Genomic DNA, 15,178 nt, shown 5'->3' with positions numbered 1-15,178 from the left:
CAGAGGAGTGACACGGGGGCTCATTGACATGCAATGAGACAAACCCACCTCGGCCACAAATACATCTGTGTGCCCTGCATCCAAACAGCACATCTTCCGCCAGCACGCACTGCACAAATCGGCAACATAGAAATGCACACGCGTCATCAGCAAAATGATACTTCTACATACAACCTGGGTGACCTTATCTGCCATATCAGGAAACATGCATGCATGCCGAACATCAAGAATAAAGCAGTGAGACACTCTTTGCATGATGTGGATGTCACTTACACGCTGCTGTTTCTCAGTCACAGAGATTATATCATTTGCAAGGATAGTACAGGAAGTTCCCGTTCAGTAGAACTGAGCTCCTGCGAAGAATCCAAACTGCATTATTACAGGATAATGTGAGTGTCACCTGTTCGGTACGTAACAGTCTTCAACCTTGGGCTTTTGTGAACATCTCTGGTTTGTCTTTCTTAAATGAATGCATTATCTCTCATTGGAGTGATTGCATCTCCCAGACTTGATCAGACTTGATGATAAGAACAGGAATTTTCAACTCGATAGTCTCGTCATCAAACTGTAGCCACCTCAGTATGAAGATGTTGGTCATTTGGTTGATCCATCCAAAAGATTTTTCAACAACTTTTGGCCCTATTTCATTCACAATCCTCACCAGGATGACACTGGTGACCCTTGACCTTTTCTCTAGCTCATACACAGGTCAATATTTCCCCTTTTCATATTTCTTCTTATAAGATTAAGATTAATAAGATTCATATTTTGCTCAGTGTCACGGTAATTTGACAACTCATGTCTTGAAATCTATGATGCATTAAATGACATTTCAGTGACTTTATTATAGTCGACCTACAGACCACAAGTGGCAATGTTGTGGTGAAGAAATAACAGCAGGATGAAATGAACATGAAAATGACTGAGCATATGTTGTGTCCACATTAGGATCAAATTTTCCCTTTGTGCTTCATTTAAGGCAAACTACATTTCTAGTTCCTTTTCAGATATTCAACACTGGTATTTTCTATCAGCTGGGACATGTGGTGAATGCCGATGATTCTTCATGACATAAAAACAGGAAGTAAAAGTCCAATTTAAAATTTGCTGTACATTTAATGTTTTCGTTCTTAGTGGTTCAGTCTGTGCCTTTTACATATTATTTATTCAGAGGTAGTGTCGTCTCCTGGAGTTTTCTCTACAATAAAATAGATTCACAGGATCACCTACCCTAAATGGCTGCCAGTAATAATTTTAGTCCGTGTTTAGAGCAAAGATTTCATCTCCCATGAGGCACATAATGCTGTTTTGGAGCCTTTGCTTTCCGTCTGAGAACAGTTTTTTTCATTTACATGAAGTATGAAATGAAATGAAGCTAAATAAATGTCTAGATCCCAGATAGAGGAGCAAAAAACAGTATTGCTTTTGTCACATGGGTTTTGGTTGAACTCCAGTGTGCATGTGTGGAAAATAGAAAGGCAGTGAGATTGAAGACCACAGAAGCATCACACCAGTATATCTGAGTATGGTGATTTTCTGTGCCCAGACACAGACAAAGCAGACAAAAAGCATATCAGTGTAAAACAAAGTGCATCTCCCTAAGGCGGAAAGATATCGAAAATGAAACGGCCGAAAGCACAAAGCCCGGTGGAATCTTATGTGAAGCGTTTCAGATTTCTGCCGATATGCACAGTATTAACATTCAGTTAGGGTGTGTAATGTTCTGCTTCTATATATTTGTCTGCCTCTGACTCTAAACCATTACAGCATGCTGCTCCTCGCCATTTCCTCTGGGTCGCCAGGCAGACAGAGCGGGTGTGTGCCCACACATAAGCGCACTCTCTCACAAACAGAGACACACACAAGCTTAAATTAACACACCAGTATGTATTCAGAAGCCAGAGCTCCATATATTTTCCTTTCCCCTCATGATCAGCCTGATATTTTCCTGGTTCCTGTTTGTTCTCACTTATTCCTGTCACTGTTGCTCTCTACAGCATCCATGCCTCTGCACATGTGTGTGCATTTGTCTTTCTTTCTCCCCTCGCCTCCCTTTATCAGTGTGCAGATGAGTACCTCTGCTTTCTCCACTCCCGCTGTTTTCTGTTTGCTAAAATAAAGTCGGTAACCCCCCGACTACAAGTTCTAATCATATCCCAACAATTTTCCTTCAACACGTCACCAGGCAAGTTTGTGGGCGTGTGAAGCTGTGTCAGAATGTGCATGGGATTTCCTTTGACTGTGGCATTACACAGAGGCAGTGAAGCAGGAACCTTGGACATAATGCATGTCAGTCAGACACAGTGATAGACACACACAATTCACACAGTTCCACATCATTGTGGAATCAGACTGTGTGTTAACTGTGAAATGTATGTACTCTGGTACACACTCTATATGTTGAAATTGTACATAAATTACTCTGTTCTAGTGTCACTTATGTACAAGCTAATGCCATTGTTTCTCATATGACATAATGTTAACACTTCTTACCACTCACTTACTAATACTTCTCAAACACAGTACATATGGTAGTTTTGTTTATAACATAAAGTACACGCCATGAATATGTTCTCTAAAACCACATGCACAAATATGTAGCTACAATTCTGTATGGATTCTGTATCACTGTGCCTATAGCTTTGTAAGGTACACAGCAATTGTACATTTATAATATTTTACAGTATATGATTATATATATACATATATATATATATATATATATATATATATATAATATATATATATGAGGCCATAAGTTCAGAAGCCATCTGAGGGACATATAAAAACATTGCAACTGCTCACTGCTATCCATCCGTTCTGTCACACCTCCCCCCACTATATTGTTTCCTCCAATAAACCAACAAGCAATTAAGTGGAGGATCCTCTGTTTGGTGAAATGTCCAGGTGGGTAGAAAGAGAGGAAAGAGAGTTGTGAGTGAAAGTCTGAATTCATGGCCATTACCTGGCTCTGGTATTGACTGCAGAGTTCAGAGAATGGCCTTGGCACTAAGGTACCATTACAGCTCAATTGATCGGCCTGCACTTAAGTCCAAATCCCACCTTGCTGCACAAGCCATCGTCTTAGGATCCAGTGACCACGAAATGTGTGTGTGTGTGTGTGTGTCTGTGTGTGTGTGCAAGAGGCTACAAAATTCATTTGTTTTTGTGTGTCTGGACTTTGCTGTTTTTCTTTGTCTATTCTATCATTCTTTCTCTACCATTCTCTACTCCCTCCCCTCCTCTTCTATCTATCTATCTGTCTGTATAGAACTGATGGGACTCCCAACGTGTGTTTCATCTGTCAAAGCAGGCGGCCAGTCACTTCTCCAGCTGCTTTACAATGGCAGACTCATGCTGTGTTCACAAAGATCACACTTCCTACAGTTTACACAGGATGAACAGGAGTATTTGTTTCATAGTGCGGTTTTGCTGAAAGTACCTGTCACATTAACACATTGCAAGACAGTCTCATTAAAGTCTTTTAACAACCACTCCTACTAAAGCGGGGGGGGGGGGGGGGGGGGGCAGATGTAGGCTGTTACTTGTTTTATGAAGGGGAAAAAAGCACAGACACCAACAGGATAATAAACATTAGATCACTAACACAACAAGTCTCTGACCACGGCCCATTCTCTGGTTTCCTCTTTACAAGTTTGTTGTTTAAAACCCAGACAGGCAGCATGGGCCGACATAGATCAGAGCAGCCCTCCTCAGAGCCACTGACAGAGAGAGGCACGGCCCGGGCTGTAAATCCGGCTCACTCTAATAAAGCAATAAAAGGCTATTAAAAGTCTGTGTCCCTCAGCACTAGAAGATGGATGGAAAGTTGGAAAGAAAAGGAGACACTTTTAGATGGCTATACACACCCACACGCATTTTTGGCAGGTTTTCTTCCCCTCTCTGCTCAAGACAAACTAGGTATCTGCAATATTGATGTCTTTCTCCTGTTGTTACTCCTCTTTTATTCTTGCTGGCTGCAGCTTGCTTTTGTGATGAAAAAAAAAGTAAACACTGTGATTTAGAATGGTGAATCACAATCTTTATATACTGTTCTGTTCACTCAGTACGCTTTCTGCTTCCACTACAGATCCGCCTCCCTCCGTGCAAGATGTACTGTGAGGTTTCCCACTACAGTGATTTCATACCAGCACTTGTGCATGCAAGCACATGCACACCCGTTTACACATTTTATTCACACTATCATGCACAACTAATAAAGTAAAAGTTGTTTTTTACATCCTGGCTTTACTATTTTACTAATACCAGACTTGGTAATAGGATTAGGAATTATTTATGAGAACAATAATGCAAAATTTAGCATTTTCACTATGTAACAGGATGAGCAATTTTCTGGTAATGGGAAACCAACTCTTTGGTCTATAAGGTGCTTCTTTTCTTTCTTTTTTTCTTTCTTTATCTTCCCCTTTTTTCAAAAGCTTGCATACTGTCCCCAAGTTTTTCTTCCCTACTGTATAAGTGAAGGACCAAAACAAGGACAGGTGTAGAGGAGAAAACCGGTGAACCTGAGCAGCGTGGAAGGGAGGCAGCACAACTTAACCTACTAATAAAACATAGTGTCTACAAACCCAATCACTGATCTTTGCTCCTCTCTGTACAAAGAGTAAGAAACAGAAACAGACAGGAACAAAGTCTGCACGTGGGTATGTGTGTGTGTGTGTGTGTGTGTGTGCGTGTGTGTGTGTGTGCGTGTGTGTGTGTGTGGGTATGTGTGTGTGTGTGTGTATGTGTGTGTGTGTGTGTGTGTGTGTGTGTGTGTGTGTGTTATGTGTGTGTGTGTGTGTGTCTGTATTGCCCACCCTGACTGGACCCTTCGTCTGTGGCGCTGTGTATCGAATGACAGCCCGCAGCCAAACAAAAACAGGCCGAGGCCCTGACAAGTGAGACTCCCGAGAGCAGCAGCAATTCATTGTGCTTTGTGGCCGAATTATGATTAATGGAAAATAAACAACCTTGATGTGGAGCCTGCTTTGATTTTCTATGAGCTTCGACCTCTGTATAGTTGTAGCTGCTCCTTAGGCCCAGAGAAAAGCACGGGACAAACGCTCACTGAACTCCAACTCTGGGCCTCATGAGGCTTTCGCACAACAGCTTTAAATCAATGGACACACAGATAAAGAAGCTCACTCACTGCTGCTTTCACAGCCTCTCCTTCTCTCTGGCACCACACACACACACACACACACACACACACACACACACTGGGTTTGCTATCTTTACACATCCATATACACACAGAAACTCATATGCAGACAAACCGACATCTTGATTATATCAGTCGCCTCTACTGCTAATGACCAGCTTGCGCGTAATTATATTAATTATCATACGTGCCACGCCTGTCAATTGGCCAGCCAAAGGAAAGGCAGAGCTTGATACAAGTAGGAGAGAAAAAGGCGGAAAAGGAAGGGAGAGGAGGAAACCTACAGAAGAAGGAGTTGGAGAGAATGGTCAGAGTGGGGAATAGCAGAGAAGGAGAGAGAGAAGGGGAAAGAGAGGTCGGGAAAATAGAGTGTGAGAGAGAAAGAGAGAGGCAAAGAGAGAGAGAGCAGAGAGAGAGAGAGAGAGAGGAATCCTGATCAATTGTTCATTTTACAAAGTCACTGAGACGTGTCAGCGGTGTCAATAAGTGAATTAATTTGTCTGTGGGTCTCCAGAGCATGACACCATATCACTCCGCTCCCCTGAGACAAGCAGGGCCTCTTACCCCTCTCACACACAAACAGGCGCACACGCTCACACACTCCTACAAAGCAATTCCACACGAGGATCACGCACGGATTTCAAGAACGATTATGCTGACACAAAAACATTTTCATACAAATGTACCCGTGCTTGTAAATGCAGATACTAACAACACACACACACACACACACACACACACACACACACACACACACACACACACTCTTGTTTTTATGATTTGGCGCTTTACATTGACTTACTACTACTTATTCCCTGTAGACTTGCCCTAACCTTAGCCATAATCACTATGTGCCTAACCTTGAGCTTGAATGAAGCCACAGTGTGATTAATATAAAAACATGTAATTCACTTCCAGTTTCCTCCATTTCAATGCAAACACAGGATAGTGCTTTGGCAATAATTGTCAGTTGTTTCATCCTGGATAACATATGCGTAAATATGTTCAATCCAGTAAATGTGAAGTGACACACACACACATGCACACACACACACACACACACACACACACACACACACACACACAAACACACACACACACAGACACACGTAAACACACTCACAATAAAGATTCATCCTCAACCGAGCAGCCGTCCCAAAGGGAGGCTATTGTCCACTGGTGACTGACATCAGTCAGCCACCAAGAGGGACCCTCGACCGCTGGCTGCCTGCTGTTTTCATTACAAAGCCATCACCTCCAGCACGCACACACATAAACTGTGCACACAAACAGGGACATACACATTTACACACACTCATTCACTCATCTGACAGATTTCCCCTCAGTCCTGACTATCCATACTCCCCTCTTTTGAAGCCTCTCTCTCACACATCCGTTCAATCCAGCTCTCCGTCCAGCTAATACCCACACGGGGCCCTGGTTTCCCTTCTTGCCCCTCTGTGTTGTTCTATCTCTTCCTCTCCTCCCCCATCTGTCCACCGTTTCCCCCCTTTCGTGCTCTGCATCCCACAGGGTTAAACCCTCTCCCTCCCCTCATGAGGCGCAGTGTTGTTTGAGGACTGCTGTGATGACCGCCCCAGGCTCCGCCACCACCGCAGCGCTTCCCCGCCGCAGCTTCGCAGCGGACCCACGCTGCAGAGCATGTTGGGAGCTTTTCATAATCCCACAAACACACTAACACTCCCACACACTCGCATTGTCGCTCACGGTTACCAGCACATCTGCCAGCTGCCAGAGGGGCATGCTGTCTGTCGCAGAGACGCACACAGATGGACACACATACACACACACACACACACACACACACACACACACACACACACACATAAATACATACACACACGAGTGGAAGCAGCAGATTGCATCCAAGGTGATAGATGGAGCACTGTGGGAAGGAACTGTGCCTGTTCAATTACAATCATTACTATCACTTAGGGAGATTTGTCATGGTCAAAGTGAGTCAGAGCTGTGGAGAAAATCACCTTGAGGCCTGTGAAGTGGTGTTATTTTCAGTTTTCATAAAAGGGTGACAGCATCCTCAAAACACTCTCCATATTGAAAGTGACTAATATAAGACATAAATTAATTACTACAGAATTAAAAAACAGATGTTTGAAAAATAATCCCTCAGCGGTACATGACTGACTCTTTAAAGGCACTTGACTCATAAAGAACAATGATCCACTAACCCTCAATCTGTCAACTGCTCTCAAATCATGAGAGCGGTCTTCTCTAGGCTGGACAGGAGGAGGCCATGTGGCAGTGTGAGCTGTCAGTCAAAGCAGGACCTGTTAGATGAAATTAGAGAGTCTGGGTGGTCCGATGGCGCCACACAGGAGACCGAGGCCTCGCTGTCACTGATTGACTGACTGACTGACTGACGGACAGGACGGGGGAACGGAGGACTAAGAAGACACACAGTTGTGGAGATCCAACATGAGACGTCCACCTCCGCCTGGACCAGCTCTTACTAAACGATTAATGTGTGAAAGTAAAGGCCAATGTGAGAACCTCTGCTTATGGGACAAGACTTGGAGGATTGGATCGACTTTTACTGATATGTAAAGTGATGTGGGTAAACTGGGACCTTCACCGTACTCATATGCTTGATCCCAGTTTGTGCCGGTAGTGATAGCAAAGACGGGATCATGATCATGTCATGTCAATTGTCTTCAGATAGATAGGTACTATAGCCTACGTCTGTGGCATTATAAAAACCAAAAAGACAGGTAGACAGAGTTTAAGTAGATCCATTGATATATAAAGAATTATAGAAAAATATTTAAAACGGGAATAAGAGTATGAAATACTCAAATACAATCCTTGTAGTAACTGAGCACCAATTTCATTCATGGAGGGTCAAATTCAGTGGATCTAGTCTGAGCCACCACACACTGTTAACAAAGTATCACATGTTACACTGTAGCCTGTCAGCATCATCTGAACTTTACCCTTTCTTCCCCGGGGTCATGACCTCTGTCCAATTGCGGTTTTGTGGTTTAGACAAGAAACAGATACACACCATGCACACACTCATTGATCAAATATCTCCGCTTCCTCCATTAGAGTCATGGATCTCCTGTTGGAGAAGAGACATCAGTCCCTGAGTGGATTTTTCCCTGAGCCCGTTTTCATGAGGATGAGTGAAGGCGCTGCTGTCACCTGCTTCTGCGTGACACCTTATTCGTGCTCCCTGACTCAATACACCCAGAAACTGCCCAAGATGAAAAGTTGTCCAGCACACTGTCATTTACAAATGGGAGGCCTTTCTCCATCTTTCTGCCCATGGCATGAAAGAATGCCTCTCCTCTTTTTCTCTTTTCTCCTCTCCTCCTCCTTCTCCTCTCAGTTGGGAAGTAGCCATTCATCACAGTCAATCTGTTAATGCCAGCGTGTTTGTGTGTATGTGTGTGTGTATATGTGCGTGTGTGTGTGTGTGTGTGTAGAGGTGATCTCCAATCTGTCGCGCTGCCGTCACCTCACCAGTCCTACATGGTTGATCCCTGCTTATTCATTTAGCGTATCACCGAGGACGCCTTTCACACGTGCAGTATTTTCTTTCCTTCACACACATGAGTAAGTGCACATACACGAGATTCAATTGTGCAAAGTCTCTCCTATTACTTCAACACAGAGACACATACAGGTCATTTCACTTATAGACTGTCTATTTCTCCTTCACACACTCGCACACATGCACACAAACGCAATCTCCTTCCCTTGCCTCATCTCTCACAAATATTTTTCCGTCTCTCCAGCTCATTTCTCGCACCTCTCTTTTCTCCTCGATGCCTTCCGTCGCCTCTCTGCTTGGACGTGTCCTCATGCACAATCACAAATGCACACAATCCATTCCCCCTCATTCCCAGCCAGTCATCCTGAACACCTCTCTGTGGGATAAGTAGATAGGAGGCTGTTGAAACATGTAGAGCCGAATGGCCCTCTGAGGAAACCGTCCGTCCCACAACTGGGAGCTGCTATAGGAGGACAGGGGGGCGAAGAGGAAGGGTCCAGATGAGAGAGAGAGCCTTGAGTGAGGAGTAATTGCCAAGTGTGTGAATTTTTGTGTATGTGTGTGTGTGTGTGTGGCTCTGTGCAGTGGGAGGAAGGGAGGGTGGGTGTGAGGCGATGGAAAAGGGTGACAAAGACAGAGGAGAAGCCATCCGCTGCGGACAGGAAAAGCAACACAGCCAGGCGTCACAGTGCCTGCCTCATACAGGTATGTGTGTGTGTGTGTGTGTGTGTGTGTGTGTGTGTGCGTGTGTGTCACAGAATGTGCGTGTGTGTGTGTGTGTGTGTGTGTGTGTGTGTGTGTGTGTGTGTGTGTAGAGGAAGGCTGGGTGACAGGGGGTCAGGTTGGAGAGAGTAATCTCCCCAGGATTAAGAGTGCTGCTCCTGTGTTAATGTGACTGTCAATGAGAATTAAGTCCCTGGACCAATCCTCTCCACCAGGCTCTCCTCTCCCCTTCTCTCCACTCCTGTCGGCCCTGTCACACTAATGACACCACTTTCTGTGGAGTGCCAGTGCCGCGCTGAAAACAATGGGGGAATAATTACACTCTCTCAATACAGTACAAATTGCATAGTCGAGCAGCGGGACAGAGAGAGATATAAGCAAAGAGGGAGAGGGAGGGAAAGAGGGGATGGGAGAGGGAGGGGTGGAGACAAGGATGACTAACAATTACAACACGATAGGGGTTGGGTCTCATTACTGCGCCCATTAACATGCATCAAGTAATTTTCCCTTCTAAGTTTGTGTGTGCTCATGAGAGAGGGCGAGAGAGAGAGCGAGAGCGAGAGCGAGAGAGAGAGAGAGAGAGAGAGAGAGAGAGAGAGAGAGAGAGAGAGAGAGAGAGAAACCGGGGGTGTCTGTGCGTGCTGAGTGAGTGCGTGTGCGCCCAATAGAGTGTGCCCACTAGGTTCTGCAACACACCTCCCTTCCCCCGTGCGCAATCTGCTCGGAGAACCCGGCGGCACCTCATTTCTCTCACATATGTCTGAGCTCCGCGCGCTATCCTCTCTATACACGGCCAATCAAGATCCATGCAAAGCCATTAGAAAAGAGCCCGGTCAGCGGATCATCCTCGCAGATCACTCAATAGGTGCTAAGCAGCGCCGGGCTCCGACCGATCGTTTATTTAACCTCACAGCGATTGAAACACTGCATCCATCTCACCTCAATCTTCCCTGCCCTCACCGACAGCACGCGCTACACACGGTCAGCGGAATTGACGCGTGAATCGGCTCATCATGTGTTCCATTTTTACGCATGGCAATCACGCGCCGAAAAGGAGCGGAGTCACTTGGAGATCGGGGAGGTTTTCCTTTGGGAATCCTGCTGTTCTTTTAGGAAAGCGTCCCTCAGCAAAAAAAGAAGAAAAAAAATGTGCGCCCTGAGCCAAGAACATTAAAGTTGCTTTCAGCTCGCCAGTCATTTAGGGAGTCAGTCAGCCAGTCACCACCCCTTCTCTCCCTGCTAACCATGGAGAAATGTTCCACAGCTCAACAGAAAAAGTCCCCCTCTGACCTCATCCTCTCATCAGCAGCCTATTGACTGTGCGCCACAGAAAGACACAGGGAATTAAAATGGGAATCTATACTGATTGAATTTGAATTAAAAAAAACACCTTACCCAAATCTATAAACTCGATGACATGATCACTGCGAATTGTAAAGGATCCAGGTGAGATAACAGAGCGCTTTGACACTTCCTGCTTCAACTCCACTGATTTTGGCAATCCTTTTGAGCCTCCTGTCCAGACCCCGGTGCCCGCGCACAAACACACCAAAGCAGGGGTGAGGATGGCTACTGCCACACCGGAGAACCAGCCCCACGGAGCCGGCCGAGAAAACACAGCTCGCGCAGTAGTGATGTGGTCCAATCTGCCATGATCTCACCGCGTCCCATCTCAAAACCAGACTGAAGAGAAAGTCATCAAAAGTGCGTAATCCCCCCAAAGAGACGCCGGGCTGATGTTTTTGGCTCCACACTCTACACACACACACGCACACGCACACACAAACACACACAAGTTCATCAACCTGCGCGCGACTGTCACAGGGAGGCGTTATAGTCGCCGGAGAGATGCTGATGAGAGTGATGGTATAGTGATGTAGGAGTGATAGTTGCGCTCCCGTCGCTCCTCCCGAGCGGGGATCGATTGGACACGAGAAATGCGATGCGAGCCTGTCTTCCCCATTCAGAACACGTGCAACAGCGCCCGCCCAGTTCACCAGCGCCCAAGTACACCCCCTCTTTCTCACTGATGTCATGTAGTCTACAAGTAGCCTGGACTGTTGGGGTGGCGGGGACGACGGGGGGACAATTAGCTATATGTTCGAGGAGAAACTGTATACATGGCTGCCATACATCTTAACATGTCGTTCAGTCTCGTTTATTCGTCAAATACTTCACTTATCTACTTTTAATGGTTTATTTGAATGAACTGGACAGAGTCACAGATCACAACACTTTTGAAAGAGGAATGGATCTAGACCCAATCCTATGTTAACACTAAGGTATATGAGTACAAGGTCTCTGAGAGTATTAGTGAGTTTTGTTCAAACTGGTAGAAGTTTGCCTGACAATACCTACTGACATACCTTAGACTTAGCCCAAATTCATCATCGGTCTTCGGTCTTGACTGACAGGTGCCACGCTGAGCATGAGTCCACGATAAGCCCCCACCCCACCCCCCTTTCCTTCGTCACATAATAGTCCACCTTGCTTCCACACGTCGATCATGTTACAGATGGTGTCTGGATATCAATACTTGGTCCTGTGCTCGTCTATATGCGCTGATGGTGTAACCCCCCACCTACCCACCCCCCACCGAGATGTTAAACAGAATTTAATCACCGCCGCCTCTCCGTTACGCACCAGGAGACAGCCTATCAATTATTTCATCCCCGGACTATTCGGGTGTGTTGATGGCGATTGATTGCTTTGCGCTGTATTTGCAGTCGTTAAGACTTAGAGGAGGTCGATGTCTGCTAACGACCCAAGGTGAGGAGTATCCGATACATTTAGATGTCTTCCTTGCCTTGTTGCCAGCATTACTGGGCCACACGGTGGGCCCTGTGTCAGTGGAGGGGTTTTTGTTGGCAGTTTTTTAAAGATACATAGAACCAAAGTAAAAAAAAGAAAGAAAGAGGGAAAGAAAGAAAAAGGAGCCATGTACCATGAACTGTAATGAGTTTCAGGACAGCAACACAGAGCAATCTCAGGCATCCTTGTCTGGCACTGTCCTCACCCGCGTTTTTGCTACCTGTGCGCAGTGAGAAAGTGTTGTTCTATTTTCAACCGATTAATCTAGGCTTGAATCTATTACAAATCGATCTGTCTGGGTTTGAACTGAGAGCAGATTAGACAGTGGTGTAGGTTTGCCAGGACTGAGGCACACGCAGCCCTTTAGTTGCAGGATTCAGATAAAAAACATTAAACTGAAGTTTAAAAAAAAAAAAAAAAACTAGTTTCAGCACCTTAAACAGAGCCAGACGCGCTGCATATAAATTCAGCACGTTGGACAGCTCCAGACTGTCCTGTCAATGGGCTTTTCTATGCGCTTGCTTTGCTGTCAAGTAGTTAATCCAGTTTGCAGACAAAATAGACAAAAGTAGCTTGACTGTGTAAAGTGTAAGTGAAGAAAAAAAACTCCCGAAAGTTGATAAAACATAATATATCCTGTCTGCACCGGCAAGAACCGAACCTGTGTGTCGCAATGGGGATCGGAGGCCTTTTATCTTAAAGTGAGGCAGCTAATGGATGCAACAGCCCGTAGCACTTATCTCATCTATCCCTCCTCAGAGGGGTCAGATAGTATCAGGGGAAAACGCATCATGTGACCTAAACACTTTACTGGACTTTAGAGTGTGAGGTTGAACGGTGTGAAATTTAATTTACTCCCCTTCTACTTCCAATTACGTTTCTAGTTGTTGTTACAGAGCCAGCGGGTTTCTTAACATGTTTCAAGGTATTTATCAGTTTCAGTTTCCCGTTTTTAAGCAGAGCTGGCATGTTAAAGGTTTGCAGAATCGTCCTTGTATATTGCGGTGTTGTGGTAAAGGTAAGAGCATAGGCAGAAGGCGTCTTCACGTGTCATGTATCAGAGATGAGGGGTTACAGGATCTCCTGTGGGGTTATTCCCCCAGGGGAGATAATATCTGCTCATAACTTGAGTAATATGTCTTCCTCCTAAATCGATAGTCCTGCAGGAATCCATCTGAGGTGGGGGGTGTCAAAACAAAGCAGCTGGTGGGGTAACTCGCGCTTGAAAACTAAAATCGTAAAGACCGCAATGTATGAACTTCCCTCTAATTTTGAAGTGTGAATCACGACTTTACTCGCAGCTTCCAACCCAGTGACTAAACCTCCACCTTTGCTTGCGATCAGATCACTTGCCCGTTTTCTAAATGAGTTTCAGGCCTGTACTGAAGGCGACAGAAATAAGTCATTCAACATTTCTAAAAGAAAACACATCATTACTTACGGCTGGACGAAAGGAGGCCACACAAGCGGGGCGGTTGAAGAGCTGTGAGTGGTGAATTTCCAGAGGACCTCAGACCGAGGCCGGAGGCAGGAAGCGTGGTGCCTGTTTGTTAATGATAGGTGAGAGAAACTGTGTCTGCTGCGCCACCTCTAATTACGCGAGCGCACACAAGCTGCGCTCACACGGCCGATGAAGCATAAAGTTCTACTGTGCGCACAACGAGCCCGCACACACACACACAGGAGAAAGTTTGACTTTGTTAACTGTATTTCCTCAGGCTTCCCACTTAACATCGAAAGGCGATTTGGGTGGTCGGGTGTGCTCCTCATTTTCTGACGTCTTTTCTTCCAATCAGATGCTCCATATTGGATACACCCAGCAGCCAGGCTTTGCGCTACAAAACAGGATTTGGTCATCGATTTGGAACCGCAATGAAGGTTAATGAGAACAGACATCTTGGTTCCTCTGCTTTTGATCCCCCTCTGCTTAGAGATTCTTCATTTCTTTACGAGGTCACTGCCAGTAACCCGAGCAGGGCCATAAATAGTGTCCATGCCAGACAGGCCCGGTGTCTGTCAATACTCCGAAAGTTCAGACACAACATCCGCAAAGAGCGTGCAGGAGCGCGACTGCTGACATCAAACTTGTGATATTGGAGCAAACACACTTTAACAAACATTGTCTTCTTGTGACCCAGTGGATATATTTGAGCATAAATTATTCTCACTCTATACACTGTTGAAACAAGTCTGTCAGGGACGATCACACAGCGTAGGGTGAATTTCTGGCCTCATGTGTGGTGTTGTACTGCCCCCATGTGGTTATAGTGGGTCACTGGTCGCTCGTGTAGTTTTTGAGGCCACCTAGATTTATTATGGTGACAGTAAAAACTGAACCAGTGCCCTTTTGCGAAGAGCCCTTTTCCTCCTTAGACCTGAACTCACTAAAATAATGAAACCCGCAGCAAAGAGCTGTCTGGCATCAGCAAGAACTGGCAAGAGCGAGGTTTCAGTTTATACCCTACAAGGTCAGACTTCAAAAGATGATTGATTAAATTAAGATGAATTAAATCTGTAATGCCTAATATGGCCGACATAGACAGGAAGACATGCTTCAGCATTTTTTTTAGAATTATTTATTTCAAAATATTACCACAGCTTTAGAATATGAACTTGCCTACAAGACTAGCAAAGCCCTGACCGAGGCGGTAAATAAAACATAAAGCTCATGGAGAGGCCAAGAAACACGGAAATGATCCTCTGATCTCTCAAAATACTCTTGTGCATTGCATCAGATTGCAATCAAATTGTGCTCATTCTCTTTCAGACTAATTCACTGTAAAATATCAAACTAACAGCATACAAAAGGCTTTAGGAAAGGTAACAACTGGCGGAAGCACCCTCATCATTTGACCATACTGATCATGCATTTCCTTTGATAAAGTGCAAAGGAGATTACAGTAAAAGAGACATCAGTATCAAAAGGATATTCCATCAAACCAACA

The 15,178-nt window shown here is 45.2% G+C and overlaps 1 protein-coding gene across 2 annotated transcripts in view; it reads right to left on the bottom strand.

Annotated features, from left to right (window-relative positions):
* Positions 1-14,381, bottom strand: part of tafa4b (TAFA chemokine like family member 4b) — a 41,949-nt gene extending 27,568 nt beyond the window's left edge. Inside the window, exon 1 of one of the 2 annotated variants that reach the window (XM_056400243.1) lies at positions 13,675-14,381. The gene's annotated coding sequence lies outside the window, so the exon portion shown is untranslated. Of the gene's footprint in view, positions 1-10,817; positions 11,317-13,674 lie in introns of those variants that run through there. The other variant, XM_056400233.1, reaches the window with a different exon arrangement.
* Between the last annotated feature and the right edge of the window lie 797 nt (positions 14,382-15,178).

This window comes from Seriola aureovittata, chromosome 2, assembly GCF_021018895.1.
Source record: "Seriola aureovittata isolate HTS-2021-v1 ecotype China chromosome 2, ASM2101889v1, whole genome shotgun sequence".
Taxonomy (NCBI): domain Eukaryota; kingdom Metazoa; phylum Chordata; class Actinopteri; order Carangiformes; family Carangidae; genus Seriola; species Seriola aureovittata.
Note: the sequence above shows the minus strand (reverse complement) of the source record. Positions and strands in the feature narration are given on the sequence as shown.